Genomic DNA, 23728 nt, shown 5'->3' on the forward strand with positions numbered 1-23728 from the left:
GATCAAAGCCTCGTTAAGAAGCTCTCAAACTTGCCCAGCAGGCCGCTCGGCTCAACACAAGGGCTCCCAAACAAACAGAGCACACGGTATGTTTCAGTCAAGCAGCAAGCACACCACAAACACAAACACACACACTACAGGCAACAAATTTACCCCAAGGGGCATGTAATCACTCCTCCTTCACCTGGAGAACTCCCTTGCAAAACTCCTGCTAGCCGCTCCTGTTCACCCCCAGTTCCTGCCTCTTGACTCCGACCCTGGGCTCCAGACCCCAGCGACTGACTCTGGCTTGACTCTTCCAGGCCTGACCACCTATGACTCTAACCACTGAACCTGACTGCCCATGCCCTGGTTCCTGATGCTAGATCACAGACCTGTTAGTACCCGGTATTTCCTCTCTGGGGAGGTACTCATACACTAGGATCAAGTCATCTCTTATCCCATCTCATCAATCACTGGCCTCCAGCTGCTGGGGCTCTAAGAACAATTAGTTGGCGAAGCTGCTGTGATGGGTGCAAGCCAAGAGCCAGGGGTTGGCCCGTCCCTCACGAGGATCCTTTAGGGGGGCTTTGCAAAGACTCTTCCATGCCAGCATCAGGCTTTCCCAGCTCTTGTGAGCACCCACGTAAGCCGGTGGCGCTCTGTCCCCCTCTAGTGGTGGCTAGGCAGAGGAGCCTGCTACAGCTGTGGGTTTTATAGCTCAGGCTCTTAGATCCACAGGTCCCAGGTTCAATGCCTGCTGCCACCAAACCACCCATGGATGCGGTATATTGTTCTGGCTTCCTGAAAACACCCAGAGTTACACATGATCCTGAGGAGGCACCCCCCTCCCCAATGGTTCGCCCCTCTGCCACAGCTGAAGCAGTGCTCCATGCTCAGGTGAGTGGGATGGGGGAACCTCCTGTGGCTGCCGCAGCGACCCCTGCTGGCCTGGGGAGGGAAGGAAGATAATGGAGGGGAAGGTGCAAAGCTGTCAGGGAGGAGGGTTGGTGGCTGGGATAGGGACGGAGTCAGAGAAGAGCTGCAGAGGGGGGTGGAACTGGGGGATCATGAGAAAAGTGTCCCAGATGCTGCAGGAGTTCACGTTGGTGTCTGTGCCCAAGATTTAGGGCAGGGGTGGAGCTCAAATGAGCTGGAGTCGGATAGGAAGGGGGGTGTAATTTAAAGCTTTCAGAGGAATTGCACCCCACCCCCAACCCTAATGCCTAAACAGCTATGCCAGTCTCAGCCCTGCCCACTCGCCAATCAGCTGGGCCCTCGGAGTTAACGGGGTTACTGGAACACCCCTCCCCCCCCCACTGGGGTTGGTGTGAGCACTGAGTCTCCCACGCTGCCTCCTCCCCCACCAACCCCTCAATCTGTTCAGCTCGACATCAGGGGATTGAAAGAAACCCCGGCAGAGCAAATGCGGGCTCCAATTTATACCCTGGGTGGGGAGGGCGGATGGAGCTCCAGCAAACCTCAGAGCAGCAGGAACCGTGTGCGTGAAATGAAAGAGAGAGAGAGAGAAATTCCAATGGAAAGTGGTCTCTTTTTTTCTTTAAAGCAAAGAAACCTCTTCCCCGCTCTGCCGCGGAGGGTTTCCAGCCAGGTTGGGGCTTCAGGAGCCCAGTGACGAGTGTGGCATAAATGCCGGGACAGAGGTAGATTAAGATTAGCTCAGGAGCTCCACGGGGCAGAGACACAGCTTTCTGCAACATCTAGCGCATTGCGGGTTCTCTGTAGCCCAGAAAAGAAGCAGGCAGATGAGATGGCCAGGCCCCTAACGCTGTCGCGTACAGCGCCAAGCACAGTGTACTGATTTTCAAGAGAAAGCCACAGCCCTTCCCTTCAGAACTCACAGAACCCTTCTTGAGGGTTCGCCCATGAACGCTCCCCAGCTCCACGCAGCCAAGGACTTTTATCTCTCGTTTACAGAGAGGGAAACTGAGGAAGTGACTTGCCTATGGTTGCACAGCATATCCCCAGGACTCCTGAGTCCATGCTGTGGCCACTGACCCATGCTCCCCTCCCAGATTCAGGAACCTTGGCTCACATTCCTCTGCTATAATCACTTGACCTTGTAGCTGGGAACAGAACCCAGGTGTCCTGGCTTCCTCTGATGCCAATGATGGTACTTAAAGTAGTACCAGCAAGGGTTTTACAAAGCAGATACAAATAATGGTGACTATGGTCCCTTCTGGGCTTAAAGTCTGTTACGTTATTATTCACAGTAAGCACCTATGGGCCACAACCAAGATCAGAACCCCTGCCGACAGTGAGGGGCAAGGGGGCAGAGTGAGGGCAGTTGGCTTCAGCAGTGTTACTGAGCATGCTCAATCATGTGAGCGTGCTCAGTACAAGCCAAGGAGCAAATCGGGGGGGGGGGGGGAGGGACATGACCCCACCTGTCCCCCTGCGCATCGCCTCTGCCGCTGTGCTAGGCGCTGTACATATATGTGCTGAAAACATCCTGGTCCCAATAACATACCCTCTAAACAGCAGAGAGAATGCTTTCTACAGATGAAGAAAACTGAGGCACAGAGCTGTGACTTGCCCAAGGGCCGGGCAGTTGGTGGGAGAGCCAAGAACTGAAGCCAGCTCTCCTGCAAGCTGATCTGGCATCATCCTTCCTCTCTAGGGGTTGCCTAATTTAAAAAAAAACCAACTAATTAATGAACCAGGTGTGCATGGATTTCACATGGACGCTTAAAGGCAGTGCCGCTAAACAGCAGGGTCTTGAACAGGCCTCTATTGTATCTCTACTAGAAGTGACCCTCTGCAGCCCCTCAGCTGATTTGGGGGGCGGCTGGGGGCGGAGAAGGGTAGCTGCCTGCCCCCTGGAGGAGGAGTCTGGAGCGAGGGCTGCAGGGTGCTCAGAGACACCAACCGCAGTCCACAGGAGAGGTAACGTTGAATTCACAGGCTCCTCACTCCTTAGGTCAGAGGGTATTTAGACGGCTGTTTCGCAGCGCAAGCGCTGGGAGGGGAGAGAAACAGGACGCGGTTGCGCACTTGCAGAGGAGGCGGAGGTGAGCTGGAGCAGGGGGGCGGGGCGCGGAGGGGAGCTTCCGCCCCTACAAATTTGCCGCCCTAGGCCTAGGCCTTGTTGGCCTAGGCAATAATATGGCGCTGGGGTGGTGGGGCTCTGGGCCGTGGGGCTTTGGCTTTCTGCCCTGGGCCCCAGGGAGTTGAATGCTGATCCTGCTTGGTGGACCCCCTGAAACCTCCTCGCAGCCCCCCAGGGGGCCTGGGACCCCTGGTTGAGAACTGCTGCTGTAGACTGTCCCGCAAAAGGCACTGCCCCGGGGAGCCCTGCCCCTGCTTAACTCCTGGCAGTGCATTAGAAAGTTGCTGCAGAAGGGCACATTCGCCCTAGACCCTTCTGCACATCTGTGGGGCCAGACCCTGCCCTCAGTGGAGCCACCCAGGTGAAACCGAGAGCAGAGCCGGCCCCGGTATGTATCACCCCCATTGTTACGATCTATTATTTATCACCTGTTCTGCTCTATAATTCTCCCACCGTGTGATTAAATCCGCAGAGCGTGTTTTAAACGCCTTTGAAGAAGGGTTGGCCTGTGAAATTAATTGCTTTCTTATTATGTTGATAGGGTCCCTTTATGCGCATGCAAATGCTGCAGAGTGAAACTCAGACACTTCTGGGAAGCAAGGGCCGCATTATTGGAATGCTGGTTCCCTTGAGCTCTACAACGTGGCTTCCCCCTAGCGGCTGAAGTAGCATCAAAGCCAGGAGAAGGTGCACTGCTCCCACCCCCACGGCGATGATCCAGGCTCACGCACGCAGTCAGGATTTATTGAACACAAGCGGCCCTGGTAACTACCTACTGGAATCATCACAATAAAAAGCTCTTGGACAATAAAAGCTGGTGATTTCAGCAGCAACGGGAAAACACGAGGCGATTGCGGGAAGTTCAACGGGAGGGAGATTGCTGAGCAGCTGGAGAGCTGAGTTGTAGGGTGGCTAACAAGGGCTGGAGAGCAGAACCAGGAAACTGATTCCGAGACGGAATATGAAATTGACCAAGTGAGTGGAGCATAGAATGTGAATGAGACATGTGGAGTCTTTCTCATCAACATGAGGATCACAGAGAAGCTAAGCCCCAGATCCCCAAAGGTATTTAGGCCAATGGGAGTTAGGTTCCGAAATACCTTTGAGTATCTGGGCCTAAGTGATTTGCCCAAGGAAGTCCTGGAAGAAAACAAAGTCATCACTGATAAAGTTTGCAGATAATACAAAGATTGGGAGGCTGGTAAAATAATACAGAGCGAGCTGGATCACTCGGTAAATGGGGTGCAAGCAAACGATATGCATTTAAATATGGTGAAATGTTCATTTATACATCTAGGAACAAAGAATGTCGCCCCTACTACTTCCATAAGGGGAGACTCTAGCCTGGGAAGCAGTGACTGAAAAATTCTTGAAGGTCACGATGGATAAACAGCTGAACATGAGCTCCCGGAGCAACGCTGTGGCCAAAAGAGCTAATGCGACCCTGGGGTGCCTGGGGAATTTCAAGTGGGAGCAGAGAGGTTATTTTACCTCTGTATTTGGCACTGGTGTGATCGCTGCTGGAACCCTGCGTCCAGTTCTGGTGTCCAAGATGTTGATAAATTGGAGAAGGTTCAGAGAAGGATGCTGATAAATTGGAGAAGGTTCAGAGAAGAGCCAAGAGAATGATGAACATTACATAAGAACGGCCACACTCGCTCGGATCAATGGTCCATCTAGCCCAGTATGCTGTCTTCTGACAGTGGCCAATGCCAGGTGCTTCAAAGGGAATGAACAGAACAGGGCAATCATCAAGCGATCCATCCCGTTGTCCAGTTCCAGAATGTGGCAATCAGAGTCAGGTTGCATCCCTGACCATCCTGGCTAATAGCCAGGAGCTCCCAGAGCTCCTAATAGCCACTGCTGGACCTATTCTCCATCAACTTATCAATTCTTTTTTGGACCCAATTATCCTTTCGGCCTTCACAACATCCAGAGGCAACAATTTCTACTGGTTGACTGTGTGTTGTGTGAAGCAGTACGTCCTTTTGTTTGTTTTAAACCTGCTGCCTATTTATTTAACTGGGTGACCGCTGGTTCTTGTTTTATGTGAAGGGGTAGTGGGACGGCTGCCCCACTCCAGGAGAAAAAGGGCTGGAACAGGCCAGAGAGGCTGGGCAGACCAGTCAGCAAAGGCCTGTGGAGAGCCAATCAGGGCCAAGAAAGAGGCAGCCAATCAGGGCCAGGCTGGGTCTTATATAAAGGCTGCCTAGCAAAGAAGAGGTCCGTCTCCTGTTGAACAGCAAGGGAGGAGGACTGGCTCCTGGTAGAAGGAGCAGCACCCTGGACAGAGCCGTGCTGGGCACAGTAGCAGGGCAATAGGAGCTCTGGCTGACCCGGCCAAACTGCAGACCTTGAAACCAGGGCTGAGTGGGTGCTAGGGCTAAGGGGAAGTGACTCAGGGAAGGCAGGCAGTGACAGGGAGTGGGGGGAAGGCAGCAAGCAGCTGCTGCTCAAGGGTCCCTGGGTTGGAGCCCAGAGTAGTGGGCAGGCCTGGTTCCCCCCCCTCCCACTTTCCACAGCACCTTGCCATGAGTGTGGCCCATGGACTGCACCTTGTCCCTGAGGTAAGGGAATAGACTTTGGGGTGGCAAGTGGCCATGAAGGCAGGTGTGGACTAGGACTGCTGATATGCTCCTGGAAGGGGGGAGAATGGAGAAGTGGGCACTGCTGGAGTGTGGTGTCCTGAAGAGGACACTATGGTATGGAGAGCGACGTGTGTCCCAGAGATGGAGACAACACAGCAGAACAGACAACAGGGGAGACACCAGCCAGCAGGAGGTGCTCTGAGGCTGCAATGAGCTAATTCCCGGACTGACCAGCAGGAGGTGCTGCAGTAGTGAGTCTGCACCCTGTTACAGAAGGGGGAAATAACACTTCCATATTCACTTTTGCCATGCCATTCATGATTTTTATAGACCTCTATCATATCCCCCCCCTTAGTTATCTCTTTTTCCAAGCTGAATAGACCCAGTCTTTTTCATCTCTCCTCATATGGAAGCTGTTCCATAGATTCGTTTTTATTGCCCTTCTCTGTACCTTTTCCATTTCTAATATATCTTTTTTTGAGATGGAGCAACCAGGAACTGCACTCCACATTCAAGGTGTGGCCATACCATGGATTTATATAGAGGCATTGTGATATTTTCTGTTTTATTATCTATCCCTTTCCTAATGGTTCCTAACTTTGTTTGCTTTTTTGACTGCTTTGACTGTTTTCAGAGAACTCTCCACAATGACTCCAAGATCTTTCTTGAGTGGTAACAGCTAATTTAGACCCATCATTTTTTATGTATGGTTGGAATTATGTTTTCCAATGTGCATTACTTTGCATTTATCAACATTGAATTTCATTTGCCATTTTGTTGCCCAGTCACCCAAGTGTGTGAGATCCTTTTATAGCTCTTCGCAGTCTGCCTGGACTTAACTATCCAGAGTAAATTTGCATCATCTGCAACCTTTGCCATCTCACTCTTTATCTCTTTTTCCAGATCATTTATGAATATGTTCAGTACGACTGGTCCAAGTACAGATCCCTAGAGGGCACACTATTTACCTCTCCCCATTGTGAAAACTGACCATTTATTCCTACCCTTTGTTTCTTATCTTTTTACCAGTTACTGATCCATGAGAGAACCTTCCCTCTTATCTCATGACCGCTTACTTTGCTTAAGACTCTTTGTCAAAAGGGACCTTGTCAAAAGCTTTCTGAAAGTCCAAGTACACTATAGCCACCAGATCACCCTTGTCCACATCTTTGTTGACCCCCTCAAAGAAGTCTAATATATTGGTGAGGCATGATTTTTTCTTTACAAAAGCTGTGTTGACTTTTCTCCAGCAAATCATGTTCATCTAGGCCTCTGATAATTCTGTCCTTTATTATAGTTTAAACCAATCTGCCTGCTACTGAAGTTAGGCTTACCAGCATGGACAGTGGATGAACCGGTGGCTCAGGGAGGCTGGCCCCCCAGCCCCACCCCTTTTGCCCAAAGCCCCGCCCCTTCTGCGCCCAGATCCCCCCACACACTGTGGCCACTGGCCCCTATCCCAGTCTCCCCCCAGCTCTAGCCTCCCCAGTTTCAGAGTGCCGGGTGGCTGGGCAGTGCGGCTCCAGTCTCCCCCAGCCCATGCTTACTGGCCTGTAATTGCCAGGATTGCCTCTGGAGCCTTTTTAAAAAAATTGGCATCACATCCGCTGTCCTTCAGTCAGCTGGTACAGAGGCTGTTTTAGGTGATAGGTTACATACCACAGTTCTGCAATTTCACATTTGAGTTCCTTCAGAACTCTTGGGTGAATCCCATCTGGTCCTGGTGACTTATTACTGTTTAATTTAGCAATTTGTTCCAAAACCACCTCTACTGACACCTCAGTCTGGGACAGTTCCTCAGGCCTATCACCTAAAAAGAATGGCTCAGTTTTGGGACTCTCCCTCACATCCTCTGCAGCGAAGACTGATGCAAAGAATTCATTTAGTTTCTCTGCAATGGCCTTGTCTTCCTTGAGTGCTCCTTTAGAAAACCTGCCTTATAGTGACGGACTCAAGGAGCTCAATCTATTTAACTTAACAAAGAGAAGGTTAAGGAATGACTTGATCCCAGTTGATCAGAACCTACATGAGGCACAGAAATCTGATAGTCTATCAGAGAAAGGTCTAACACGATCCAATGGCTGGAAGTTGAAGCTAGACAAATTCAGACCAGAAATAAGGTGCATGTTTTTAACAGTGAGGGTAATTAACTATTGGAACAACTTCCCCGCGGTCATGGTGGAATCTCCGTCACTGGCGATTTTTAAATCAAGATTGGCTGTTTTTCTGGAATATCTGCTCTGGTACAAACCGGAATTCATCAGGGAAGTCCCTCGGCCTGTGTTAGACAGGAGGTCAGACCAGATGATCACAGTGGGTCCCATCTGGCCTTCGAATCTATGAAGGTCACATAGGAGTTCAATTCCCGGCTCTGTCCCTGATCTCCGGTCTTTCAAGTCCCAAATTAGCACCCTGACCATTTCCTCTCTAATGTCTACCAGTAGGGTTACCATATTGAACAAATAAAAAAAGAGGACCCTCCACAGGGCCCTGGCCCCGCCCATTTCCCACCCCACCCCCGCCCCTTCCCCGCCCTAACTCTGCTCCCTCCCACTCCCAGCCACACGAAAAGGGCTGCCCGAGCGCTACCGGCTTCACGGTTTGCCGGGGAGCCTCCAGACCCTGCGCCCCCGGCCGGCGCTTCCCCAGCGCAGCTGGAGCCCGGAAGGGGAAGCGCCCAGCCGCGGGCGCAGGGGCTGGAGGCTGCCTGGCAAACCGTGAAGCCGGTAGCGCTCAGGCTTTGGGCAGCCCCTATGCCTCTGGACCCTGCAACCCCGGCTGGGCACTTCCCCTCCCGGGCTCCGGCGGCGCAGGGTCCAGAGGCATGGGGGCTGCCTGAAGCCCGTAGCGCTCGGCTCTTAAACAGAGCCGAAGAGTCAGGGGAGGAGCAGAGCCGCCGTGGCCGGAGGCTCTGCTCCTCCCCTGACTCTTCGGCTCTGTTTAAGAGCCGAGCTGCCTGAGCACTACCGGCTTCGGGCAGCCCCCATGCCTCCGGACCCTGCACTGCCGGAGCCCGGGAGGGGAAGTGTCCGGCCGGCGGCTGGGGTCCGGAGGCAAGGGGCTGCCTGAAGCCCATAGCGCTCGGGCAGCTTGGCTCTTAAACAGAGCCGAAGAGTCAGGGGAGGAGCAGAGCAGCCGCGGGAGGGGAAGTGCCCGGCCGGCATTTTCCCGGACATGTTCGGCTTTTTGGCAATTCCCCCCGGACGGGGGTTTGATTGCCAAAAAGCCGGACATGCCCGGGAAAAACCGGACGTATGGTAACCCTATCTACCAGCACTGTGAGGGATCATTAAATGTGTAATTCAGAAACACCACTGTCAGGAGGGCGCTGTGCTTAAAGGTGCCAAGCTGAGATTGGTGGCAGCATCGCCTGCTCTCACGATTTTATCATGAGTCTCACGATATTCAGCTGTTGTCCCTCAAGCCCCAGCCCCTGGAGTCATGGCATGGTGGAAGAACATAGGAATGGCCATAGGGGGTCAGACCAACGGTCCATCTAGCCCAGTATCCTTTCTTCCGACAGTGGCCAATGGCAGGTGCTTCAGAGGAAAAGAATCCGAAGTTTCCTGCAGACGTTACCCCTTGGGGCTCAAAGTCCCGTAAAAAGAACCCAACGTTGATCGTTATTATTTTGATCTCAGGATTTTTAAGCCAAGCCGGTGGTTTCGGAGAGGACTGAGCCATGATTTCTGAGCCCTTGTGCCTGACAACGCCGCACTCCTGGGGTGGACGGACTATTCCAAATAGTGTGTGTGGTGGGGGGGGGAGGGGTGATTCTCAGTGACAGCACCCAGGTGCTGAGCTCTGTGGAGAACCTAGCCTCTCACATGCCTTATCTGCACTGGGATTTTAGCCCAAAGAGCAAACCGGGCACCTAGACCCTGGCATACATACGCTGTATCCTAGTGTGGCACAATTTGTCCCAGGGTCCAACTCGGCTAAGATACTGCTTGGCATTTCAGGGCAGCAGGGCAGACCAGTCTCTAGGGCCCATGCTGGTCTAAGTCCCTCCGCTTTGTCTGCCAGCCAGCGGAAACTGAGATCCACCAAACTCCTCTCACGTATGGAGCCACCTTAGAAGGGAAGGTCCTCCAGGACTGCCGACCTGAGCGGGACTCAAGCAGCTGACCCACCAGTGACAGCCCTGGAGCCCACACCACATTCAGTTTCCTAGTAAGTGTGGACATAACCCCCTGGTGAGTGTTAGCGAGTCCCCTCTGTGCCCGCCCCACTGCGGTCATGAGGTGGTACAGCCCTGCTCACGGAGCTTCAGCTCAAACCAGGGCATCTTACAGTTCTTATCTCTGCAGGTCCCTGATTCGATCCCTGGTTGGTGGCCACAACGCTTATTTGAGTGCTTGATGCAACACGCAAGCACCACTGGGTAAGATCCTAAGGGTGCACCTGCCACCTTAATTCAGCTCCCCTCTGCCCTGTGCATTCAATCGCATGATCACCTGCTATTTTTTTTCCCCAGGACCCCCTGCCTCATTACGTGAGCGCTGGCCGTCCTGTGCCCTGACCAAGCAGCTACATGAAATTTCTTTTCATCCCGTTCATTCAGCATGTGACCCCACCCACCATCCAACCCCTGCAAGTCAGGACTCCTGGGTTCGATCCCTGGCTCTGGAATGGCAGTAAGGCCAAGTAGTTAGAGCAGTGGCTCCCAAACTTTAACAACCTGTGAACCCCTTTCACTAAAATGTCAAGTCTTGTGAACCCCCTCCTAAAAATGAATATTTCCAGGGATTTTCTCCATTACCTGAGTATAAATTATAAAAGCAGTGATCTTGGAAATATAAAACTTGTTTTTATGTCATGCTCATTACACACTATTATAAATTATTATTTATCATGACAGTATTTTTATTACATTATGAAAATGGCAACACTCTTCCAAGATCTCACTTTCGTAGCTTGTATCACTTTGAATAACCCTGTTCTAAGACCAGGCTCCTATGTTTCATCAAGGAGTATCAGATGTGAAACAGCACGAAGGTATTTAAGAAGCCAACTCCAAAGAGTTTCTCCTACACAAGCAGTCAGGTCTTGAGCAGTCCAGGCAAACAATGCACGTTACTACAAAGCTTAAACTTGTTCTTCATAATATTAAAAACAATACTAGCTGCCTATTTAATTTTAAAAACAGCAAAAAATATCCACCTCCCTTTCCATTTCTTATAAGGAGTCTTGAAGTTTAAATCTCCTCAGTGTGATAGATATGCTTGCCTTGATCTGCTTAGATCTTGGAAGTCCAGGGGCTCCGGGCTGCTGGCCCCGTGCTGCCCGGGGTCCCTAGGGACAGCTCTGTCTGCCATTAGGGAATTCCCCCCCGCCCCCAAGAACCCCCTGTAACATTTCACAAACCCCAGTTTGGGAACCACTGGATTAGAGCAAGGACTGGGAGTCAGGACTCCGGGGTTGTAGCCTAGCGCGGCCACCGACCCACTGTGAGACAGTAGCTCAGTCACGTCCCCTCTCTGTCCCTTGGTTTCTATTATTAGCTGTAGCGGTTAGGAGCCCCAGTCATGGGGGCGGCCCTAGGGGGCTCTCACCGGGGTTCATTCCTGGCTTCATCTTCCCAACAGCGCTGTGAACTAGCGAGGGACTGCGCAAGGCGCGCAAGTGACTTGGGAGCGTAAACCTGGGCGATTTTGAAAAGTGGGCCCATTACCCTTCGTTTTAGAGATGGGGAGGTGGAAGAGGGTCAGGCCAATATTTGCACATGCGGCCACTGATGTCGCGTTAAAACGAAGAGCAAGAAAACGGGCAAAAAAGCAAAACGGAAATTTTACCATGTGCACCCATGAGACCCGTCCACGTGGGTCATCAGCCGAGCCAGGCCCTGTGACCTTGGAAGCTACCCCACAGGAACAACTGCTAGCACAGACACGCTGTTACTTGCTAACGTACTTGGCAGAGTGCATCCAACTATTTGCTAGATAGCATAGGCTGCTGGGATTGCTCCTGGCTTGGGGCACATGGTCTAGGGATTAGAGTCATAATACCCCCATCTTGCTCTTCTGTAGCACTTTCCATCCACAGATCTCCAAACACTTTACAAGGGAGGTCAGGAGCATTATGGTGGTGGTTACAGACAGCATAGCCAGGGCCATAATTCTGGCATGTCCACTCTGAAAGGCAACGTGGCTGAGACCACATGGCCACCTTAAAGAGGTGAGATTTGAATTCCTGACTCCCAGAAAGGGGCACCTTCCCCTAGGCTCAAAAACATTTCAATGGGGGAGGACAGTCTCGTTTTTATATTTTTCCATCTCAGGGCTCGTAAAAATAAGGTCCTGCTTTACAGCTCTCCGGGACCTGACCCCGTCCTGAGAGTGTCAGGATGGGGGGGGGGGGGGGGGCTGACCCTATGGGGCAAGCTCCCCTCCCCGATCACGCCTCTTCCCCCACCCCTTCATGATCACGTGACATCCCTATGGCACCTGCAGCCAATTTCTTACCTGGCAAACTAACACCAGGGAAGTCTTGCTGTGTTCTCAGCTATTGCTCACCAGGATTGAGCAGCTGGGAATGAACAGACCCAGAAAGCAGTCCTCCAGGGACCAGCAAGTGCCTCCCGCCCCCAGCTGGGCAACCCCCGCCACAAAGCAGGGTACTTCCTGATCAGCTGGAAACAACAGCAGGAAGACGAGCGGCGTAGGTTGGTGATTGAAGTGGAAGCGTACAGGAAGCACACATGAGGAGTGGGGCTCTTCTAGGCAGTATCCTCTAGTGGGTACAGCACTGGACTGGGACTGAGACCTAGGCAGTATTCCCGGCTCTACCTCTGGGTGACCATGGGCAAGTCACTGCCCCCTCTGTGCCTCAGTTTCCCCATCTGTAAAATGGGGATCATGATACCAATTGTGAAGCGCTTTGAGATCTGCTGAGGAAAAGGGATAAATCAGAGCTAGAGATTGTTGCCATTATCCTAGCAGCGAGGAGGAGGGTGCACCAGGGGGACTCAAGCAGGGATCTTGGCAAAGGGAGGCGGTTTAAATGGGCAGTGCAGGTCCAATGGATCAGGAAGCAGATTTGGTAGCAGAAGCGATGGGGGTAGGAAATGATGACTCTGAGGCAAATCAGGGAAAGTTTTCAGCAGCCTGGGGGGGCGTGGGGGTCAGAATTTACTCCAGGCAAAGTCCCGGCCTATTTAACAGCTCGTTGGGGCAGAGACCATCTTTTGTGCTGGGTTTGTACAGCACCTAGCACAATGTGGTCACAGTCTGTGACTGGAGCTCCGAGGCGCTGCAGATCATAGAAAGCAAGGGACAGTGACTGAGCCACTGTCACACCGTGAGTCTGTTGCAGAGCTGGGCTAGAACCCAGGAGTCCTGACTCCCAGTCCTTGCTCTAGCCCCTCGACCCCACTGCCATCACAGAGCCAGGGAGAGAAGCCGGGAGTCCTGACTTCCAGCCCTCATGCGCTAACCCTCCTCCCCACTGTGCTGGGATTTGAACCCACAAGTCCTTGCTGTAACTGCTAGATCGCCCCCCCCCCCCATCTCCCACAGCTGGGATGAGAACCCAGGTGTCCTGATGCCCAACAGCCTCAAAGTCACTCCTGCAGCACTGCTAGGGTGACCAGATGTCCCGATTTTATAGAGACAGTCCCGATTTTGAGGTCTTTTTCTTATATAGGCTCTATTACCCCCCCACCCCCATCCCGATTTTTCACACTTGCTGTCTGGTCACCCTAAGCACTGCAGAGCCCGCCAGCGGGGAGAGCGAAGAGCAGCAGAAGGGACCAGCCGTGCAGAGAAGCCGGTTTCGTAACCATCCCCCCTCCCCCCACAGGCCCCTGGGAGCTCCCCTCCCCCGCCATAATGGACACTAATGGATTTTTGGGCTCCTGTCTCACATTAGACTGCGCAGCCCTGTCGGCGCGCGCATCTCTGCCCCCCACCCAGACTGGCCATTTCTCTGCCCCCCACCCAGCAATCAGTCAACGGAGGGGGGTGGCGAGAGATGCAGCCTGTTCCCCCTCCCCCACCTCTGCCTCAGGCCTCGTTAGCTGGGCCCAGATTGCACAGATGGGCAGCAGGGACCCCCACCAGCTGGCAGCTGCCAGGCCTGCCTCTCAGCGGGGGGGGGGGGGGGGAGGGTGGAGCAGCATCCAAACCACTCCCGCCTTTGTCCTGAGAGCACCCTTAAAGGGACCCTGGCCATGCAGATTCTTGGGGGGTAGGCTGGGATGACCAGGCTGCAGCAGAGCCCCCCCCAGCTTCCACAAATCAGGGACAAGGCTGACCCCAAGCCCCCACGGTGCTGAGACTCAGTGTCCCCAGAGCAAACCCTGCTCATGCTCCTCCCCTCCCTCAACTGTCCCCCCCCCCCCCGTGTCCTGTGAGCATCATAAGATTTCCCCCCCCCGCCATACACATACACATACACACACACACACACACACACACCCTCTGCCGCCAGCCTCCCTGCAGAGAGCTGCTCCTGTGTCCATGCCAAGAACCAGTCCTTGCGTGCACCAGTTCCTGGCCTCAACTGCTATCTCCTGAGCTCAGAGCTGGGGTTAGATCTGCAGTGGGGTGGGATGGCAGGGGGGGTCCTCTCCTCACCCCAGTTTTACCCCTTTGGTTGGAACAGTGCGATCCCTGGAAAGAAAGGGTCTGTTGTGATCAGGGCTGCTCAGGCCCCCAGTGAGGTTTGAACCCAGGAATCTTAGCAGCGAAAGCAGCCGCCGCTTGAGCTGAAGAGCAACTGCTGTTACAGCCTCCTTGGCCTCTTATGCAGAGCGGCCACTAGAGGGGGACAAAGATGAGAACTGGGCAGAGCCCCGCCTGGTCAGAAAACACCGATTCATCGAAAGTGCAACTTTTTGCAGAAACGTGGCGGTTTCGACTTGCCTTGGGACGGTTCCTCAGCCCCAGGATGGAATGTCTGATCAAAGCCAGAGAATGCAACAGCTGGACTATATCCCACAGCCTGCTAGTCGGGCACTACCATAGGATACGGAAGACATGGGGTCAAGTCCCTGAGCTCCAGATCAGGCAATACTGGGATTTGAACCCAGGGCTTTTGCAGCCCAGATGAGTGCCCCAACCACTGGCTCCATCCAGGGGGGCGTGAGAGGAACAAGATTGGGAATCAATAGATCTTTAAGGCTAGAAGAGACCGTTACAAACATCTAGTCTGCCCTCCAGGCTGGTGAGCTTCACCCTGCAATCCCTGCATCCAGCCCATAGCTTGGGGTTGAGCTACAACATATTTGGTTTTAGGAGGTCTTGGTTTCCAACCCCAAGTGACGGAGAATCCTCCACATCCATCAGTAAGTTGCTACAATGGTAAATCACCCTCGTCTTATTTCTAGCCTGAATTTATCTAGCTTCAGCTTGAGGACTGGGCCTTTATCTGGTAGAGTCAAGAGCCTTCTCCTATGTGAAATCTCCTCCCCATGTAGGATCGTGATCAAGTCACGCAGGCACCATTTGACCAGCTAGCCTGACCCTTCTGCATAGCCCAGGCTGGAGAATTCACCCCATGACTCCTGCACCGAGCCACAACTTCTGGCTGAGTTCGAGCATCATTTTCAGGTGCCTGGGATGTGCCTCTGTACGACGACACTATTCACACTTATTTCTGTGGAGCCAGCAAAAAACACAATGTCTGGGGCTCCCTCTGGTGGCTCTGTAATAAACCCCTTTTGCAGAGATTACCTACGATAAAAGGTACCTGTTGTTACTGTGGCCATTGAAAGTATATATACATTTTAGAAGCTATGTTGTGTCAGCAACCCCAGGCGTTCAGCGAGGGCCCCCCAACAAATCACCAGATTGGCTTAAAAAAATAATAAATGTTGGGTTCTTTTCATTGGCCTTCTGGGTTGGGGGTATTTAGGAGTCACAATCTCAAGATCTTCCATCCTCATCTCAAGACCTAGAAATGGACATTACTTTATTAAATGGAAGCTGAGTTTCTCTTGTCATCTCAGGACTCCGGGAGATGGGGCTTTCAGAAAAACACCAACTATCGCGAGACTTGGCTAGGAAACGTTTTCCCTTTCACACGGGATTTTAAAGCCAGCCCCATGTGCAACGGGGACCCTGATCCCTGCTTCAGGCCCAGAAGAGCTTCCACAATGCAAATGATCAATAGTAAACCGTATGCGGCATTGAACCTATCTCTTTTGTTGTTTTTGGCAGAGAGAAGCCATTTGCAGAGCAGAACTAGTTTTACTGTCCAACTGTTATGTTCACAGCCCACACACAGAGAAGTTAGATAAAAAAACATCAGACACTTGCTGGAACATCGCAACATCACCCTATTTGATTTCTTAAAATCCAGCACCTTAACACACCAGAAACCAAAACCAGAGAGAGACAAAGCAGGCTGCTCCCTAAGACAGCCAGGCCCCAGTGGCCCTACCTTGCTCCAGGTCTTTGCAGATGGCTAACATCCAGATTCCAGGCTTCCCTACAGAGTCCCCTAGCCTGCCAGCAGGACCAGGAAACCCGCTGAGGATTTAAGGTGATGGGTTACAATTGTAATATAGGTTTCAACACACCCCACCTACCAATCAACCCTGCAGATTTCTGATGTCTACAGCCATCTTGCCTCTTAACGTTTACACAGACACCTGCCTTTTATACAGCCATCCTGTAATACCTTTCACTCACGCTCAACCTAAGGTACTTATCTGCCCCCGTTACCACAGTGTTTGAGCACCTTACACCCTTTAACGTATTTATTCCCACAACCCCTGAGAGGCGAGGCAGGGCAGGGCTGTTATCCCCATTGTAAAGAGGGGAAACTGAGGCACAGAGAGGCTCGGGTCCTCACGGGTATTTTGGCACCTAACTCCCATGGTCTAAATACTGTTCAGGTGACTTGCACAAACGGGAGATGTGGGACACCTTTTACAGTGGGAGGCCCTGGGAGGAGGGGAGAGGAGAGGAGAGAAGGGGGCTATCGGGTCCTGTCCCCAGCAGGTGATAGAGCCTGGTGGGGGGGAGTTGTAGAATGAACCCACCCCGCACTCAGCCTGCAGTGGTGGCTCCTGTCCCCTGCAGCTGGCCTGGCTCCATGCTCCAGCCCCATTGGCTCTCACCACAGCACGCAGGCGGGCCACTCCCTCCCTTCCTGATGCCCAGTGACACTTCGCCCCCTTCCTGGCCCTGGTGCTGCTGGATTGCCTGCCCCAGGCTGGGCTGTGGCAGGCCATGCCCCGGGTGGCCCCTGGCTCCGCAGCCTACGTGCCCAAGGTCACAGAGGAAAGTCTACAGAAGACCTGAGCTTTCCCACATCCCAGGGCAAAGCCCTAACCACTGGGTCATCCTTCCTCTCTCATAGCTTGCTCCCTCACTAGTCTGCCCTCTCCTCCCGCACAGCACCTCCCCCACATCCCCAGCCTGAGGGGGGGCGGTCCCAATCATACTGTATCGGAACAGCATCAAACCGGCCCAGATTTAAAGGCACATTGTGTGGGCAACTTACAGACACAGGCACGGTCAATGTTTTTGAAAACTTTCCCGAGAGAAGGGAGTGTGGTCTAGGGGTTAGCTCCAAAGTTGGGAAGCCAGGACTCCTGGATTCTATTCCTGGCTTTGGGGAGGGAGTGTCATCTAGCGGTTAGATGAGGGGTCTGGGAAGTGAGGATTCCTGGCTCTAGGAAGGCAGTGCGGTCCAGGGGATAGAGCAGGGCACAAGAAGTCAGGACACCTGGGTTCTATTCCCTGCTCTGCCACTGACTTACTGTAAAGCTTCGGGCAAGTCACTTCCTGCTCTGTGCCCCAGTTTCCCCTTCTGTAAAATGGGGATAATAAAACTTACCCACCCTCCACAGGCAGGGGTTGTAAATGGTGCAAGCCCATGTCCTGTGACAGGGAGACAATCCCACAGCTGCCTAGAGCTCGCTGTGTAATCCTCCATGGGCAGCATGGTCTAATGGATAGAGCACTGGCCTGGGATTCAGGACTCTGGGCTCTATTCCTGGCTCTTAGACAAGGCACTTCCCCTCTCTGGGTCTCAGTTTCCCCTCCCACTCTGCCTTTTTAGACAGAGCTGTCTGGGGCAGGGACTGTGTCTGTGCAATGCCTGGCACAATGAGGCCCCCATCTGAGCTAGGGCCTCTAGGCACAACTGTAGTACTACTTCTCCCAGTGCCAACACCACGAAGCATCCCCAGTGAGCCCTCTCCTGCCTTCGGGCTCACGTCCCTCAGATGCCCGTAGAAATGAATCCCCTCCCGTCCTCGCACGAGTGTAACTACCACGGAGCTGCACCGGCCCTGCTCATTCCACTGGGTGATGTTTGAAATACACAAGGGGATGGACTCCAGCTCCCAGGCCCGTGCGCCAGCCTACAGCTGCAGGGCCACCGATAGCACAGCAGGGACAGAGACACGTCAGCACACACTCTGCCCCCTGCGTCAAGAAGCTGGGGATTGAGATATGCTGCCCCACTCCAGCACCATCCAGGATCTCAAAGCATTTTGCAAACAAACTTCCATCCAGCACAGCAACTCCCTTGGAAGGCAAGAATTACAGCAGCCCCGGTTTGTCTAGCCCTGTCACCTCCACACCACTCTGCCAATGCACTTTGTTCCTCACCCCCAGGTCCCTCTGCTACCCCAGTCCTGGGACCCCCACAGCTCTGCCAATGCACCTCGCTCCTGACCCTCAGCCCCCTCTGCTACCCCAGTGCGGGGATCCCCCACAGCTCAGCCAACACATTTCGCCCCGACCCTCAGCTATTCCAGTCCTACCATTCCCATCCACGCACACACAAAGCAATGCCAATGCCCTGCAACCCTAACCCTTACCCATGCAGCCCGCTATCCACTGAATGGGGTAAGATCCATGAGCCTGCCCTGTTTCTGTTGCCCTCTAGTGGCAGTTCTAATTATAGTAGCTCTTAGTGCAACAGGAAGTGCCTTTGGGACTACACTACCCAGAATTCCTACCAAGATGGAGTGGGCATGTCTGTCTTCAGAGAGTGAAATATAAAGCCTGATGGCAGAGGGAACCTGGAAATCTCTGGTCACTGGGCTGATCCAGGGAGGCAGGGATCCTGGCCTAGATGGGCCCGAGGGTCTGATCCACAGTGGTAAGATCCAGATGGAAACATGGCCTAGTGCTTGGAGCAGGGGACTTGCAATCAGGACTCCTGGGTTCCACTGCCATCTCTGCTCCTGTTCAGCACGTGACCTCAACACGTCTCTTCCCCCTTCCCATCCTCCTGCATCTGCTGCTCCTTCCCCCATGAAATGGGGACACTGATACTTTCTGAGGCAGATTAGCATCCACCCCCTGCCAGTCAGGGAGATAGACCTGCACCCTCCAAAAAAGGTTACTTGTCTGCCCATCACTGCACCACGCACCCTGGACTCCCCCAGTGCTAGGGGGACCTCTTGGGGAGAAATTCTCTCCAGAAGCGCAATCAGGTTTGGGAGCCTGCAACATCCAGGCAATGGGACACATGGCAGCGTGACCCCCTCAGCTGCCATGGACCCACCCCATGCCAGTGGTAGCCCTGGAAACGGAATGGATGGGAGGGGAAGAAATGGATCCAAACAGTGTGGAAACGGTCCCCTGGGGCTCAGAAAGGGACCTCCCCACTCTCCTCTCCGAGGGGCCACAGCGTTTTAGGAAGGCTTTGCTCCGCCCTCTAAAGCGCTGTGATTGGCAACTGCCAGAGGCAGGAAACCAGAACCGAGAGGGAACTGAACGGGCCCAGCGTGGCAGGACCTGGGATATGAAGTTAGATGGTCACTGGGCTGATCTGGGGAGGCAGGGATCCTGGCCTAGATGGGCCCGGGGGTCTGATCCACAGTGGTAAGGCCCTGGTTCCACCATCTCCTCCACCAGGGCCAAGGCGGGACGGGCTCCCACCTGTCATTGCTCACAGGGATTCCTTGTCTCTTCGAGCAGGGATGCACCTGAGCCAGGGGGCCTGTTCTCCCTGCTCAAGATGACCCACCCGTCTGGGACACAGTCCTGGAGCTGAGGCGCTGACCTTCTAGGTCAGCTGGGACGTGGCCAGGTCCTGGTGTCCGCTGACCCACCCTCCGAGCAGGAGGCTGGAGTGGTGGTGTGCAGTGCCCCCGTCTGGGCTCTGTCAGGGGCTGCAGCCTATTCCCCCCAGCTTGCAAAGGGACACCAAGGTTAATGATTCCACTGGGATGGCTCATTCCCCCCCTTCCCAAGAGACGGCTCTGCCCCACTCCCCTCCTGGAGAATGCTCTCACGGACACCCCCTGGGCTGGACCCCTCCTGATGCAGCTACAGTGACTTTCCCCTGGAGTGAACTGGACTCCACACCTCAGAACCGAGCAGCAAACCCGAATGCTGGCAAAGGCTCTTGGAAAGGGATCTGGAGCCTTTCCCCCCCCCTCCCCGCCCTCCCCACCCCCAGCTGGACCCGACATGCTTCACCTCCAGCCCGCCGGTACAAATCTAGCTCTGTTGGCAGCTCCTTTCATGAAATGAGCTGATGGGTTCTCAGACCAGCTCCCGGCACACTCCCATTCCAAAGCACGCAGCCCTCTTGGCATGGATCGAACCCCTCTTGCTGGCAGCCTCATCCAACAAGCCAAGCTTCACAGGGGCTTCAGAGCTGAAGCCCTTGCCTTCAGCTCAGGGCTGAGGTGTATGGGGGGGGGGTCACTTGTCCCTCCCCGCTGCTCCCCACCCTCCTGCCCTGGGCCTTCCCAGAGGCCTCTGGGCATGTCAAGCCAACACAGAAAGTCACAGGGAGCAGCTGCAGCCAGCCATGTAATGATGAGGATGTTCTCAGCAGGTCGGGGAGTCCTCTCCAGCAAAAGGGGACAGAAGCAGGGGGGAGAAGGGGACTAGGACACATCACCTCCCCTTCCCTCCCCCCAGCATCCCCAGGGGCTGGAGGAGGGAGCCCAGGGCAGCAGTGGTTCTGTCTGAAGGAACATCCCCCCAGGTGACAGCTACAGGTGGGGGAGGCAGGTATCCCCCCAGTGGGGATTCCGCCACCCTGACATCATTTCTTCACCCCTAGGTGCCAGGCAGCAGCAGAGTACGGGGTGGGGAATCTCGGGGGGGGGGCACGGATGGATGAGCGATGGGCAGATCCAGAGAGGGATGGATGGAGAGGGGCCGGGATTAAAATAAGGGGGAGTCCACAGCTCTTCCTCCCCGGCTTGGGGGGGCAGCTCCCCCTTCTCCTTGGCAGCTGCACTGAGAGCGCCCCCTGCTGTCTCACGCTGGATAGAGTCATTTCTGGACATGGCTGCTTCGCCCCACTGGGGTCTGGGAGCCCAGCCCCTGTCTTTCAGATGGACGGAGCAGGGTCCTACCCCCTCCCGCACCAGGCTTCCCTCTCTTTCAGCTCCCAGCTTTCACCCCCGGTGCCACCTGGCTCTCTGCATGCCGGCATCCTCTAGGACATCCACCCGACCAGCACTGCCCCAGGGCAAGGAGGGAGCCCTGGGTCCGCAGAGCAGCTCCTACAGGGACTGCATACCCAGCACAGACGGGCATGCAGCGGGGACCAGAGCGGGCACAAACATGTACCAAGGCTGCCAGCAGCCACAGCCATATTGGCCTTTCAATCTCTCCCCCACATCCTGGAGTCTCCATGTTGCTAACGGCGTATTGGCACCTGGGGGAAAGGGGACATCTCACCAAAGGATCCAGACGGGGAGTGGGGAATGGAGACCCCCCGCCAAGGATCTGAACCAGCAGCTTGCAACACAACTCATCTCTGTTCCCCCCCCCCCCCGGAAAATCAGGGGCAATCACTCAGATTGCATCCCCATCCCCTCCCACCAGCTGCCATTTGAGCATGTCCAGGGTCCTCCCCCACCCCCCCAAAACAACCTACCCAGGGTGGTGGGGGTGAACCCTCCCCCAGCAGTGATCGGAGCACACAGAGGGGGAAATGCAACCGCTCTGCTGCTTGCACACACAAACCAGCCCCGTCCCAGGGGCCAGGCCTGGGGGTGGGGGGAGTCAGCTCTGCTCCCTGCATCCCTGCCCTGGGGGGGGAGGGGGAACCTCAGCCTGTAGCTCGGCCCAGCAGCAATTGGAGCATGCACAGGACAAGCCAGGAGACCTCCCCCCTCAACACACACATCCCCAGCACTGGATCCCGCCCTCCATCCCTGCCCCCCCCTCCATCCCTAGCACTTGGTCCCCCCCTCCATCCCCAGCACTGGATTCCGCCCTCCATCCCTGCCCCCCCCCTCCATCCCTAGCACTGGGTCCCCCCCTCCATCCCCAGCACTGGATCCCACCCTCCATCCCTGCCCCCCCCCTCCTCCATCCCTAGCACTGGGTCCCCCCCCCTCCATCCCCAGCACTGGATCCCGCCCTCCATCCCTGCCCCCCCCTCCTCCATCCCTAGCACTGGATCCCCCCCTCCATCCCTGCCGCCCCACCATCCCCAGCACTGGATCCTGCCCCACCATCCCCAGCACTGGGTCCCCCCTTTCCATTCCTGGCCCCCCTCCATCCCCAGCACTGGGTCTCCCCCCCTCCATCCCCAGCACTGGATCCCGCCCTCCATCCCTGCCCCCCCCTCCTCCATCCCTAGCACTGGGTCCCCCCCCTCCATCCCCAGCACTGGATCCCACCCTCCATCCCTGCCCCCCCCACCATCCCTAGCACTGGATCCTGCCCCACCATCCCCAGCACTGGGTCTCCCCTCCTACATATCCAGCACTGGATCCCCCCCTCCATCCCTGCCCCCCCATCCTCCTCCATCCCCAGCACTCGGTCCCTTGCTCCATCCCTGCCCCCCATCCCCAGCACTCGGTCCCTTGCTCCATCCCTGCCCCCCATCCCCAGCACTGGGTCCCTTGCTCCATCCCTGCCCGGCATCCATCCCTAGCACTGGGTCTCCCCTCCATCCCTGCCCCCACTCCTCCTCCATGCCCAGCACTGGATCCCCCCTCCCCAGCACTGGGTCCCCTCCTCCATCCCTGTCCCCCCACTCCATCCCCAACACTGGATCCTGCCCCTATATCCCCAACACTGGGTCCCCCCTCTCCATCCCTGCCCCCCCACCATCCCCAGCACTGGGTCCCCCCCTCCATCCCTGCCCCCCCACCATCCCCAGCACTGGGTCCCCCCTCTCCATCCCTGCCCCCCCACCATCCCCAACACTGGGTCCCCCCTCTCCATCCCTGCCCCCCTCCATCCCCAACACTGGGTCCCCCCCTTTCCATCCCTGCCCCCCTCCATCCCCAGCACTGGGTCCCCCCCTCTCCATCCCTGCCCCCCACCATCCCCAGCACTGGGTCCCCCCTCTCCATCCCTGCCCCCCTCCCCCTCCAGCACTGGGTCCCCCCTCTCCATCCCTGCCCCCCTCCCCCTCCAGCACTGGGTCCCCCCTTCTCCATCCTTACCCCCCCTCCTCCATCCCCAGCACTGGGGCCCTTGCTCCATCCCCGCCCCCCATCCTCCCCCATCCCCAGCACTGGGGCCCTTGCTCCATCCCTGCCCCTCCTCCTCCTCCATCCCCAGCACTCGGTTCCTTGCTCCATCCCTGCTCCCCATCCATCCCCAGCACTGGATCCCCCACCTCCATCCCCTGCCCCCGCTGCCGGCCCAGCCTCCTCACCTCTCTCTGTCCTGATGGGGGGAGGGTCCCTCCTGGATTTTTACTTCCACCCCGAAAATCCGGCAGCAGCAACAAAGCGGCCGGGCCGGGCCGGGCTGGGCCCCCCGAGCCGGCTCCTGGCCAGGCCGGTGCCCAGCTGGCTAATTGCAGCGCGCCGCGGCCAGCGACAGCAGCATCCCCAGCGCGCTCCGTGCCAGCCCCGGCTGGGCTCTGCCTCCCGGCCTCGCCCCGAGCCGGCTCCCCGCCCCGCCCCGCCGGCACCCCGGGGACAGACACGCCCTGAGCGGGGGGCCGGGGAGCTGCGGGGCAGGGAGAGCGAGCGCCGGCCTCTTAAAGGCGAACGGAGCCTGAGTCACGGGCTGGTTTTGCCCTCCCCGCTTATTGTTCAGTCTGCCGCCCCCCGGCCAGCCAGACACCCCCCCGGCTAGCCACCCCGCCCCCCAACCAGCCAGACACCCCCCCGGCTAGCCACCCCGCCCCCCAGCCAGCCACCCCACCCCCAACCAGCCAGACACCCCCCCGGCTAGCCACCCCGCCCCCC

At 55.7% G+C, this 23728-nt stretch overlaps 1 protein-coding gene across 1 annotated transcript in view; it reads right to left on the reverse strand.

The window, feature by feature from the left end:
• The window catches only part of MAP3K12 (mitogen-activated protein kinase kinase kinase 12), an 86000-nt gene extending 62683 nt beyond the window's left edge, over positions 1–23317 (reverse strand). The window contains exon 1 of the mRNA XM_065575502.1: positions 23188–23317. The gene's annotated coding sequence lies outside the window, so the exon portion shown is untranslated. The remainder of the gene's footprint in view (positions 1–23187) is intronic.
• Between the last annotated feature and the right edge of the window lie 411 nt (positions 23318–23728).

Source organism: Chrysemys picta, chromosome 22 (assembly GCF_011386835.1).
Source record: "Chrysemys picta bellii isolate R12L10 chromosome 22, ASM1138683v2, whole genome shotgun sequence".
Classification (NCBI taxonomy): domain Eukaryota; kingdom Metazoa; phylum Chordata; order Testudines; family Emydidae; genus Chrysemys; species Chrysemys picta.